Genomic DNA, 12,796 nt, shown 5'->3' with positions numbered 1-12,796 from the left:
CCCTTGAAACCTGAACTCTGGTGCTGTGAATTAGAGGGGAGTGTTGTCTCCAGTGCCAGCTGCCAAAGGATTGTGCTGCCAGCTTACTCCTTTATCAATTTTATTTCCCAATGGACCAGCTCCCAGCTGGATCCCAGCCCTTTCAGAAAGGGGAGGGGACCAGAGGCTGTGATTTGCTAGAAATCATAAATATAAGGGAAAATGGGGGTGGGTTAAAAGAGCTGGAAGAAGTTATTCAGGTAGTTTATAAAGCCACATCGCTGTCTGGAGATGCTGCTGAGCACCCTGTGGGGTAGGACCAGTGTAAATCTATCCTTTTCCTCGTGCTGTTCCTCTGATACTCTGAATCCATGTCCAGTTGGTCGCTTCACACTGGCCTTTTAATTTTTGAAGTGCACGAGGAGTTCCTAAGGTCTAAAGTGATGCAGTGAAGCTGCAAATCTTCCTGGGTTTGCCATGAGCTGTGTGACAAAGCTGTCAGTATTTGGGAGGAGTCACCAGCAGTGTGTTAATCCTCAGCACTCACAGGGATCTCGTTGGGTGAGATATGTTCCCCTTCCAACACGTTCCTTTCAGTTTTCTTTTCAAACCACAATCAAAACTCTCCTGTATTTTGTTTGAGATTTAAACCAGCCAGTGGTTCAGGGATCTCACATAAAGGGCTTCTGTGCAGGGGATTGTACATCCGTTAAGCTACATAGGGCTGGTCTCCCTTCCTGATCCAAAGCCCCTGGGAGGAACCAGTGGGGTTTCCACTCCAGGGAAGTGGAGTGGTGCTGGTGCTCTTGACTGTGCCAGGGCTTTGGGGTGGTCTCACTGGGGAGCTGGATGAGGCTGCTCAAATGGGGAGAGCCAGCCAAGCTGGGGAAAAAGGCTTTATCCCTTTAGCCCCGGGGCTGGAACGTGGACATGACACATGCCTATGGAAGAGGCCACCTCCTGCCTGTGGTTCCTCAGGTCGTGGCATGTTTGGTGTGTTGTGGGCTCAGTATCTGGTGCTCAAGGTGAACCTGGGAATGCAGTCCTGTGCTACATCAGCTGTCTTTGTTAAAGTACCTAATATTTTGCAGCCTCTCCTTTAAGAGGAGATTAAAATAGTCCAGTGCAGCTTCCCAGCGTGCCTGGAAGCTGTGTACATGGTGAGGTCCCCATGCCTTGGTCTCTCTGCTCCCTGTCTTCCCTCTCCCTGGGGCAGCTCAGTTCCCCATTTGGAGCCGTGTGGCTCTGAGGTAGCACAGCAAAGCCTTGCTGGGCTGGGGTCAGAAGCACCCTCCCTTTTCCACCACCTCAGAGGAGCTGTCAGAAAGTTGTCTTGGAGCTTGGCAGTGCTTTGGGTAGGAAGCCAAGCTCTGTGTCTGAAAAAATCAGTATGGCATCCTGATAAATAGGTCTGTCTGATGGTGCTTCTATATTTGGGGTTCTGTTCCTTGTTGGTTGCACAGGAAGGTTTGAAAACATGCACTGAAGAGACCAGCAAAACATAAATCTGTCTTATGTAAAATGTGCAACTGGTAAGGCAATCTCATCCCTCAGTGGCCAAGCAAGGATTTTTGAATGCATTATTCTGGCAAAAAATTAATACCTTATTATAGCTTCGGTGGATAAGTTTGCACCAGCTTAGCCCAAGTGACTGAGGTAACATGCCAGTCTGCAAAAAAATACTTGGATTTATAAAATCCAGTAAAAGCATTGTGCAAACATCGTAGTTTTATTTGACTGGGGCTGTGTTGCATGACAGGTTTTCTACCCCACCATCTTTTTGCAGTAGCAGTGGGATGTGTTGGTTTGAGTAGGACTTGCAGATGTTTTTCTCTCCTCTTGAACCATATTCATGAACAAGTTAGTTTACATGGGTGGAAATTGTGTGGAAAGCTCTCATTCTAGGCAGTGTTGGAAATTATGTATTTATTAATTTAAAACCATGTAGGTACCACGGATTTAATGGAAATTTTGAAAACACAGTTGGACTTCCCATCCATAGAGGCCTTTTAACTGTATGTACAGGAGAGTGTTGGCAGTTCTCCTCTGGATTTCCATGTTCACACGTCTGTGCCTGGCACAGAAGGGATCTGTTGGGAGCAGAGAAAACTGGGTCCAGCAGTAATGATAACATGGGAACTGACAGGTTGCCATTCCCTCTCCTCCTGAACTATTTCTAATTATTTTGACTAGGAGACAGTCATTAATGTATGTCTGTGCTGTACAGTTTTGGATCCACCCCTTCTCTTTGCCCAAATGGATTTAAATAAAAGTTCGATGTGGGAACATTAAGCCAAACTTGGCGTGTGCTCCTACTGAGTGTGCTTAAACATTTCCCTCATACTCTCCAAGGTGCTTGTCTACAGGGACTTTAGAGCAGATAAGGTTCCCAGAAGGAGGTTTTGCATCACAGGCTCCCTCTTGCACTCCTTTCCTGTGTTTTTTCCCTTTTTTCCGTTTGAAGTGGAAACTGTATTCGTTTTCAAAGTAGATATGTGCACTCAGCAAGGATGAAAATGAAGGTAACTGTCAGAAATCCTGCCAGAAGGGATTTCTCCACTTTAATTCCTGCTTACATTATTAAAGACAAGTAAATTATCTTTTCATGGAATGTTTCCTTTTTTTTCTGGAAACACTACTGATAAATGATGTAATATTTGAGGCCCTTCTCCACAGCTTTTGGAAGCCCAAAGTTTCTATTCCCTTCGCCACAAGAGATCCAGATGCCAAATAAAACCTGAACCTGACTTTCATGGTGAAATGTGTTGGTATCACAGAGGGAAGTAAGGAATCTACAAATATTATTCTGAAAGTAATGGATTGATTGAGCTCTCGTGTTTTTTCCTGTGTGTTTTTAGGAGCCTGCCGTTGTTGTTACAGGGATTAGGGAAAAGCCAAGCAGGGTTCTGGAATGGTAACTGAGAGGGGCTTTCTCTAGCTGTGACCCGAAATGCTATTTTCAAACCACTCTTGACAGGAACAAGCTATAGCTGCTGTGTCAAAGCAGAAAGCTGCTGTTTTTATCACTGAAATTTTAACCCGTTCTCAGGAGGGGTTTCCTTTCTATGCGGCTTTCAGATTGTCACTTTGAAAACTTAGAGGACTTGTTTGATATAATTTAGGAAGATGGAGCAGCCCAGGCAGAAAAATCTGATCGACTGACAGGATAGTGTAGTGCCTCTTTGTGAGAAGGGATCCCTTTTCTTCTGGTTTTTATCCTCCCCTAAGCTACCCACTGAAACTTGAATAGTAGAGGCCACTTTTGCTCCATATCTAAAATAAATTAGGTCAGTTGTTGACATTTTAGCACAAGTAGCTTATCTTAGGGGTAAGAGCTGCTTAACCCATTGCAAGGGGGAATGAATAGTTTTCCCCCCAGCCCAACGTAAACAGTCACTGGACTTTCCAAACAGTGTCTGGGAGGTTCTCTTGACATCTGACACTGTGCAATTCACTACTCTTGTCAGGTGAGTAGGTTTGTTCCTGGGGACCAACAGCAGTCCCCGCTGCACTGGGGATGGGTGTCTTAATGCCTCTGCCCCACACCTGCTCCTTTCCTCCCTCCATGGACAGGAGCTCCAACCACCTGGGAATCATCTCTGCCCTGCCCAGGGATCTTACCCTCCTGCTTCAAACATGAGGGCAAGCATTACGGTGTTTATCCTTGTAATCAATTGGAGTCTCCTCATTGGTGTTTTCTATCTAAATGGGCAACCTTCGAGGGGAAAGTTGATTTGTTAACCAGCAGTATTTTGAGCTGAGACAGCTGTTATGGCCACAGAGGAATTAATAGGTGTGATGTCACCAGGTAATTCTCATATTGACAGGAGGAGAGAGTCAGCCCATCTCTGGCTGTTGTTTTTCATGCTGAAAGGATGCCCCTATGCCAACTTCAGCATCCCATCACTAGGTATACAGCTATGTGTTGTCAAAGGGGCTCTGTTGGGAATTTTAGACCAGGATAAAAGTGCATAGATAGTGTGAATTTTGGATAAGGACCCAAATGACCTCTGCCTGGTACTCTGTTAATCTTTACTGTTGCTGCTCTTTGAATCTGTTCTTCTGAGTGGTGCTTGTCTCAAATGTGGATGTTAAACTTGAGGGAAATACAGAAAGAGTAGCTGAATTTTAAGGGTTCGGAGCTAGGTAAGTTTTGTCAGGTTAACTAACAAATTACCCCAACTAGGAAGAAAAGAATACTGTTTTTCTCTGGTGTATATGCACAAAAGACCTTCAGGCTCCAATCCAGATAGACTTTCCAAAGTACTTGTTTATCTGAGCACTAGTTTTCAGTAAGAAAATTTCACTTGTACGGGTTCAAGGAGGAGGGGACAGATGGTTATAGTGGTGGGCCTCTGAAAATGTCCAAATCCCACCTGTAGCATTCAGTATCCCACTCAAAAAGAAAAAGTGCTGCCTGAGTTCAACAGCAGGTGCCTGACTTCCCAAAGCACCAGAGAATGGACTTCTGACCATCACCACCCTTGAGTTCCTGTGCTTTGGGAAGCAGAGGCCTCCAGAATGTGTGGTGCTGTGAGGTACTCAGGAGGAGCTCAGGGTGTGTGTGATTCCCTGCAGTGAGGGAGCCTGACTTTAGTGGGATTTGGAGGCTTCCTGGTGTGACGGCGCTTCCCAAGAAAACCTGACGTGCTGTAGGTGGAGGTGCTGGTTGCAGGGCGTGGAGTCAAGCCACGTTCAGCAACGGGCTTTGATGAGGGCAGGATCCCTTCTGTGGCATCCCGGAGACATTACCTAACCATCTGCCTTCTGAATTCCTGGGAACTGCCCAGCTAAGGACTAATGGCACCAACCAGACACAGGCACACACCAAGAATGAGTTTTGCTCAGCACCTGGGGCCAAGGCCTCAGCTGGTGTAAATGGGCAGCAGTGACACTAAGCTAATTTATAGCAGCCCCAGATTTGGCCCAGGAATACGATTATTTTTCTGCTGAGAGAGGTGCTAGCAGTTTGCAGGAGCTTGTTATTAGGAATGGGCCAACTATTTCAGAGGAAATTATGGAGAAATAACAACCACAGAACCTAAATTAGTTGTTTTTAAGTTATAAGAGCATAAAATAATAATATCTGACACCGCTAACCGCTATTCTTTTTTGCACTCCTTAAAACTTCAGCTGGGCTTTGCCAAACCAATTGTTTCCAAATTCTGTCAAAAATATTGTCCTTGGGCAGAAGGCTTGGATGCTAAATTTCAACCCAGAATGATTTTTATGGCGGGGTGACAGAAACCTTGAAAAGGGGATTTATAATGAATACAACCTTAACTACTGTGACCAGTGCTGCAATTCTCATTAGCTGAGCTTTTTTTTCCCCTTTTTTCTCAGAATTTGGGAGGGTGGGGCTGGCCATAGGAAGTAGTTGACTTGTGTGTACACTTCTGTCATGGTAGGAAAGGAACTCGGCAGCTTCATTTCCTCTTTCATCCCTGGACATCTGTCTGGGTTCGAAGATTCCAAAGCAGTAGGATTTTGGATGGTTTTCCACGTCCTGGCCGTGAGCGTGGGCAGCTGGTGTGACTGTGGCATATGAGCTGAAAGGTCTCAGCACCAGGAGTTAACTCCTGTCCTCCTCTGCAGTGAGGTTTAATCACTGGGGGGTGTTGGAAAGGCTTTGAACCTGAAAACAAGCCTCAGCAAATGAGGAGGCAGAGGGACCAGAGGATGTGCCAAGTTTGTGTCCTGCTCAGCTTTACCACTAAACTCTGGATTTTGGGTTGTGGGAGAATCAGGGAGACTCCCTCTGTATGTGTTAAACACCAGGTGTGCAGGGTTGGAAATTGGGAGTGGAGAGCTGGCTGGAGGAATTTTTTTTTGGTATATTTGGACTTATGTTTCCCATGACCAGCGAGTGCAAGTCACGAAGGTGGTGCAGGTGCATCCTCCATTTTAAGGTGTTTCCTCAAGGCAAAAATCAATCAAACAAAAAAACCCCTTTAAAACCAGTTTGCGATAGAAACAGAGAATCTTTATGGCTGCACGTAGCCCTGAAATGGGATTGTGACCCTTCCTTGAAGTTTCAATGTAAATATTGCCTTAAGTGTCTAATTTATAAGGCTGGGACCTCAGCTATGGTGGTGAAAACTTCGTGGAAACCAAAAGCCCTAAAATAAGAGATGAGTTTTGTAGTCCACTGGGTCTCCCCAGGATGGTCTCCTGGGGTTGGAAAATGGCACATGTGGTGAGTCATGTCATAGTCATCCCAGAGTAGAAAACAAATGTGAGTAAAAGGTCTTAGAGGTCTTTCATCTCCACTTTTCCAAGCCACAAGTGGTGAAATGTCCACATGGCTTGCTCAGATTGCTTTTGAAAGAAGAGACCCTCTGTCCCTGATGGAGGCAGAATAGGATTGAAATGGCCCTGTTAATGAAGAAACAATTAATAATAATTGACCCTGCTAGAAGCTGTTCTTGTGGTGCTTCTCTTGGTGCCTTTGGTGAGGAGGGAAGAGATTTTGCTGAACCTACAAGATCTCTCCTGTCTGACTTTAAAGCCATTGAAATTCATTCAAGATGAGGAGAGAGGCTTCCTCCAAAACGAATATCCCAGTTGGCAGCTTCTTTGTGCATGTGCTTTGCAGCAGGTGGCTTGAAATGTTTTATCTGGCTGCTGGCACGCTGATTTTTAGGAGCCATCTTTTTTCCTGAATTGTTTTGTTTGGGTTTTTTTAAATAAAATGGCTTTCTTGATTAATTCAAAATATATATATATATGTATATGAGGATCTTAATTAGTTGTTACCCAGATGAGGAGGAGGTAGATTGTGTTTGAAGATTGACTGTCATCACCCAGCCCTCGATAGCTGGGTATTTCTAATGGGTTTAGGTAAGAGGAGACAGGGGCTGGGCCACCTTTTGGCAGCCCACTGTAGGTTGTGCATACTCTGCTGCCATCTGGCTTGCGAGGAATCCTTCCTCCCTACCTTGGCAGTCCAGTGAGGAAGCATTCCTTGCCTCTGTTCTGTGAGTGCCTGGGATATCACTTCATGCAAGTATTACCCCTCTGCCACAGTGAAGCAACTCCCATAGCCCAGTACAACGCTGATGTGCTCAGTTCAGGGATTGTGATTTTTTTTTTTTAAATTTTTTAAAATTTTTTTTCAGCTGGGAATAGTAATTTAATACATACTTTTCAGCAATTTTCTGTCCTCATGGTCTGATCAGCCATTTGGGGGCTTATACATCTCCCTGACTCTTCATAAGGACAGCTGAGGAGAAAACACCTGCCAGCACAAACGTGTCAGGTCCACACGCTGTGTCTGGACACTTCTTTTGGATCTCCTTTTCCATCTGCCCCATGTTTGTGTAATCCAAAGCAAGGGCTGCACCAAGCCAACGCAGGACAAGGGGAAGGGAATAAACAGTCGTGTTTGTTTTCTGTCCTCTTGCTGTCAGATACAAAGAACAACTTCAAAGCAGTACATAACTAAGTTAGGTGATACACCAACAATAATTAAAACACCCCTGCAGAAGTCATGCCACTGGAACAACAACTGCTTCAGAAGGCAGTAACAGTTTTTTGCCAAAGGGATGTGAAACTGCTGTACTCAAAAAAAACCAGAATTTGCTCTTGCTTTAATCCATCCCTCTCCAGGACAATTGAGCTTAATTCTGAGACTGTGCTGGTTGCAGTGGGGTTAAATTAAAGCGCAGACTGACCATGGCAGAGTGGCCGTGAGCTATCTCTGAGCAGAGGGCATTGCATGAGGGAGGAGAGAAGGATGTTGGAGGTGTTCTCTGGGCAGAGCTCAGCCTCTGTAACTCCCTTGCACTCTGTTTTTGTCAAATCCTGAGTCACTCACCTCCTGCATCCTGGGTTCTGCCCCATGGGAATCAAACCAGGATCCTGCACCACTGGGTTTGTTTACAAGGACCTGGGGTAACAGGACAGGGAGGAATGGATTCAAACTGAAAGAGAGCATGTTTAGATTGGATATTAGGAAGAAACTCTTCCCTGTGAGGGTGGTGAGGCCCTGGCACAGGTTGCCCAAAGAAGCTGTGGCTGCCCCATCCCTGGAAGTGCTCAAGCCCAAATTGGATGGAGCTCTGAGCAACCTGGGATAGTGGAAGGTGTCCCTGCCCCATGGCAGGAGGTTTGGAACTGGATGATCTCTAAGGTCCAAACCGTTCTGTGATTCTATGAAATGCAGGAAGAACTTGGGGCCAGCAGAAGGGGGGGGTGACCCCTGCCCAGAGGAGAGTGGTGAGGTGCCCTGATGGCACTGCTGTCTGTGTTATAAACTGGTGACATTCAGGTGGAAATTGCAGATAGTTGCCCACCATGAAGCACTGTACTGGTGGTGACTTGCTCAGAGGCAAAGGCATCCCTATCTGTGCCCAGACTGCTCGCTTCAGCATCATACCAACTTGCTTGTGTCTTTATTACAAACACCCAGCATCCACTAAAGCCAACAAAAAGACCCTACTCAGCTCTGGTTCATATTTTTGTACATTTCTCATCACTAGAAGAAATGGTCCTTTTTTAACTATTGAGGGGCTTTTTAATGTTAAATAACACCTGCACTGCTGCCTGTGGCCTGTGTAGCTTCCTTTTGTCCTCTGTGATTCTTCAAGCGTCAGTGCTCTCCTCAGTGCTTTCTTCTTTTTTTTTCTTTTATAGCCAGGATTGGAAAGAATAAATATTGCTGAATGATTATGAAGTTGACTTTGGAAGACTTTGCTTTAAAAGTCAGTTTACACTCCTTTATTTAGAGAGTAGTAATTCTAAAGTGGAAGTGAGTTGTTGAAGAGATCTACCCGTAGGAAAATGGAAAAGCAGTTGCTGCTTTATATTTTATTGAAGTAGCTTAAAGCGTAGATGGTTAAAAACCAAAAACCAAACCAAAAATCCCCAAACCCCTGAATGCAAGTCACTTTGAAGAGAAGTTATTCAGAGCTTGAGCAATAAGCCCTAACAATGAAGTTAAGTTACAGACAAAATCCATGTTTTATCAATCAACTGCTACTTTCAAGTTTGACAGCCTTTGTAAGCAGGAAAATGTCAATTTACAGAAGGTATTTGAACCTGTGGAAATAACCCATGGAAACACAAAATGTCTGTTCACACATCAAAATGATCCAGACTCGAAGGAAGTTAAAAACCAGAATGCACTAAGGAATTATCTGACAGAAAAAATGGAAACTTTGTTATGAATTTTCAAGAAATATTGGCTAATTAATTTCTTTGGTGAGTTTATGAGGTTATTTAGGATAGGAGAAAATGAGGTAACTTCCCTATTTTTCCTGATGTGTAACAGCTATGGAAACACTTTGAAATGAGTGTCCCATCATTATGAATTCATTTGGTTATCCTTTTAATAACAGTGATCGTGCTCAGGCATTTTATGTGGATGTTACATCCCATCTCCTTCAGGTGCTGCTTGGTCACTTCACTGAGCACTTGTCAGCTGGGTCTTGTTAAATTCCCATTAAGGAAGGAAGAGCTAAATACCCAGTAAGAAAACTGAGCTGGGGGTGGGGGGGGGAAATCTGAAAAACACGTAGGCTCAGACCTGGAAAATTAGTTTTTGCAGAGCAGAAAATGTTCTATTTAAGCAAACAAAACACTGAAATTTACTGTTTTACATCCACGGCTTCAAAAATTGTCAGGAACAGGTTCTGCGAAGCAAAATCAGATGTATTGATTCAATGCTCCCTTTCTGCAGCAAGATGTGAACCTTGGTAATGTGTTTTCTTAAATGCAACCAATAGAGCTGGAAAAAATAGGCACAAACTTCCAGGCTTAGGAGCTCCTCGGGTCTGAAATGTGCGATTTAAAGTTTTGAGTTTTGGAAAGTGTGTAAAACCCACATCAGCATTTCCTAGGGCCGAGAAAGACCATCCACATGGAGGTCTCATAACTAGTAGCAAGTTTGTTTGGATTTGAGTTCAAATGTTGTGTCACATTGCTTTTAATTTATGAGTTCAACTGAACAAATTAGGATGATTTTATATCTGCACAAATGCCTGTGCAGGGGTTTGATGCTGTTTTACTGGTCTGATGAAAATAAGCAATTTCCCATTAAAACTCCAGGTGTATGAATGCTAAATTAGTGCCCAAAATTATATAGTCAAATGAACATGTCTCCAGCAGTGAGAAATTCAGCTTGTTGCTTATTAAGGTATCTGGGAAAATTTTCTCTTTTTTTTCCATGGAAAATTTAACATTAAAGACTAAACATTTTTAGTCTACCCTGGAATTTTTTCAGTGTGGAGCTGAAATGGGGAAGTTTCAACTAAGATCTTCTTTGTGTTATAGAATTTTTTAAATACTTTTTCTGTGAAAGATTTCATTTAGTTAAGCAATATATTTTCTGTCTAGAATCAGGAATATTCTGTAACCTAATTAGGATTATTTTGTTTATGGGGGTAATTAGCCAGATGGGCTGAGGACCCTCATGTTGCGTGGGGGCCAAGCATCACTGTTCACCCAGATCTGGCATTCCTGCTTCTATTTTTTTTTGGTTTTGCCTCAAATTTCCCTCATGCCAAGAGAGCAGTATTACAAAATCTTTGGAAACCCCCAACAGCTCAATGCTGCATGAGTAACTGAGCATTAAACAATTAAAATACCACGTTGTTAACACCAAATACCATTTCTCAATGAAATTAAGACATTCCTGAAATGAAATCCTGACTGCCCAATATATTATTTCTTTCCTGCCGAGCTGGGTGTTGCCTGGGCTGTGCTCAGTGCCCTGCCAGCAGCTGGAGCTGAGGTCCAGAGTGGGTTTGTGTGGGTATTATAAGGGTTGTGACACAGAGACTGTTAGTGCTGTGCCCACCCATTCCTTGGGCTGGAGATAGTGACGTTCCGAAGGCTCCATATCGCACGTACCCACAGCAGGCGCTTCCCAGAGAGGCTCTTGGAGCTCTTAGGGGAGAGGAGCAGCAGCCCAGCCCAGTGCTCTGCATCAGCCTGCCTGGGAGGAAGGTCACAGGGCCACCCTCAGCCTCTGGATGACTCAGGAGGTGACTAGGAAATCATCCAGGGAGCCTTGGGTTAATTGATGCCAGCGAAGCACTGCCACACTGGGAGCTATTATGTTGTCTCTTAAAGGAAAATATCACTTAGGCTCCTCACCCTCAGTAGGATCAGGAAGACATGGTGCCCATTTGCTCTTCCAGTGGTGCAGCTCCTCTAAGCACCATGTCCCTTGGTGTATCCCCAGGTGTTCCAGTGGGGAGGGAACACCCAGGGCCGAGCACTTGCTGGGCTGCTCAGTCATGTGAGCAAAGAGCTTTCCTGGGGAGCAAACCTGAGAGCTCAGCAGATGCCCTGATTAATGGGGTTTACAGAACTAACCCCATCAGGTTATGAAATATCCTTGGTCCTTCCTCCTGTCCAAGTGGCATTAATTAGCCCTTGCTATCACTGAGGTGGGTGCACTGGAGGCTGTAGCTGCCCAGGGAACAGCCTTTTTATGATCCCAGAGCACCAGCTCGGATAGCTGTCCGAAAGTGAGTTCCAAGCAAGCAGCCTGACATCATTGGATACGATTGCAGACACCTGTTTAGTAAATAGTAAAATTACATCAGATCTTTTCAGCACCGGGTTGTTAAAAGAGAGCTCGGGCACAGATGTAACCTCCAGAATGAATAGGAGAATTCATTAGGCACCAGGGTCTTTAAACTCATCAGGCTGAAACGCTGATTTACCTCACACCATAGCTGTTAGCAAGTGATTTAGTGACAAGGGATTGACAAGGTACATTTTCCTGGAGGGCACAATAAATAATTTTTTCATCCTGAAGTGTTTTTGCAGAAATGTTTATGTATTTGAGTATTCAAAGTTAATTAATTTCCAGTAGTTTGACAGAAGGCGCTTTTTTAATGACCGACAAAAATCTTGTGTGAGTTCATCTCTTTTTACAGTATTATTTGGTGAACTTTTCCTGCATGATCTAATCTCACAGTGGAAAACCAAATAAAGATGTATTGGTAAGCAGGAATGAGTTCACTGGTCTGCTCAGCTGGTGTTATAGATGAAGACAATGCTTTCACATTTTGGAAATAATACTCTTCCTTGGATTAGGAAGCCACAACGTTCATATTGAACAAATCTGTGCCATAGCTGGGTAGACCGTCAGTATGATCTTAGCTAATTTTCTGACCTGCTATTTCTATTGAGAGTGGAAAAAAGAAGCCTTGAACTATTCTGGTTGTCTCACGTTATTGTTCCGTTAATGTTTAAAGTTGTCCATTGCCATCTCTTAAGTTGTTTGGGTTTTTCCTGCTTGTTTTGGCAGGTGCTTCTTCAAGTATGAGTGAGAATGAGAAGCAACCATTGAACAAGAGGCGCATTCCTCCAGACATCTTCCGAATGGCACAAGGTAGGAGGATTTCGGTGCTACCTTCTGGGTAGTCCAAGCAAAGAGGCCAGCTCATAGAAAAAATAAAATAAATTCAAGGTTTTAGTGATCAGAATTTAGATTTGCATCAGGCAATGCATCATTATACGTGAACATACCTGTGTGGGGGTTTTCCATTACTACTGAACTGATTTAAAATGAAATATTTTGCTTTAAGGTGTTTTTCCATGGTTTTTAGAATTAACAAAATGGAAATTTTCACGGAGAAAGTTTTTGAGCTTTCCTCACTCCAGAATTTCTCCCAGTGGAGCATTTCCAGCAAGCTCTAGCTATTAATGTAGGTTATAGCAAATGGTAGATTGAAGGGTATTTTAAACGGTCACATCAAGTTTTTCAATGCTTAATTAAACAGCCCTTTACTGTGTGCCCATTAAATTCAAATAATGCCACTCCAACCACCGATCTAAGGCTTTTAAATGACAAAGGGCTTGG

General features: G+C 43.9%; 1 long non-coding RNA gene across 2 annotated transcripts in view; it reads left to right on the top strand.

Moving 5' to 3' along the window:
* LOC116783797 overlaps positions 1-12,796 on the top strand; it is a 279,628-nt gene that overhangs the window by 221,342 nt on the left and 45,490 nt on the right. For both annotated transcript variants that reach the window (XR_004355846.1, XR_004355847.1), the window contains exon 7: positions 12,242-12,325. This is a non-coding gene — a long non-coding RNA (uncharacterized LOC116783797). The remainder of the gene's footprint in view (positions 1-12,241; positions 12,326-12,796) is intronic.

This window comes from Chiroxiphia lanceolata, chromosome 3 (genome assembly GCF_009829145.1).
Source record: "Chiroxiphia lanceolata isolate bChiLan1 chromosome 3, bChiLan1.pri, whole genome shotgun sequence".
In the NCBI taxonomy this organism is placed as follows: domain Eukaryota; kingdom Metazoa; phylum Chordata; class Aves; order Passeriformes; family Pipridae; genus Chiroxiphia; species Chiroxiphia lanceolata.
Note: the sequence above shows the minus strand (reverse complement) of the source record. Positions and strands in the feature narration are given on the sequence as shown.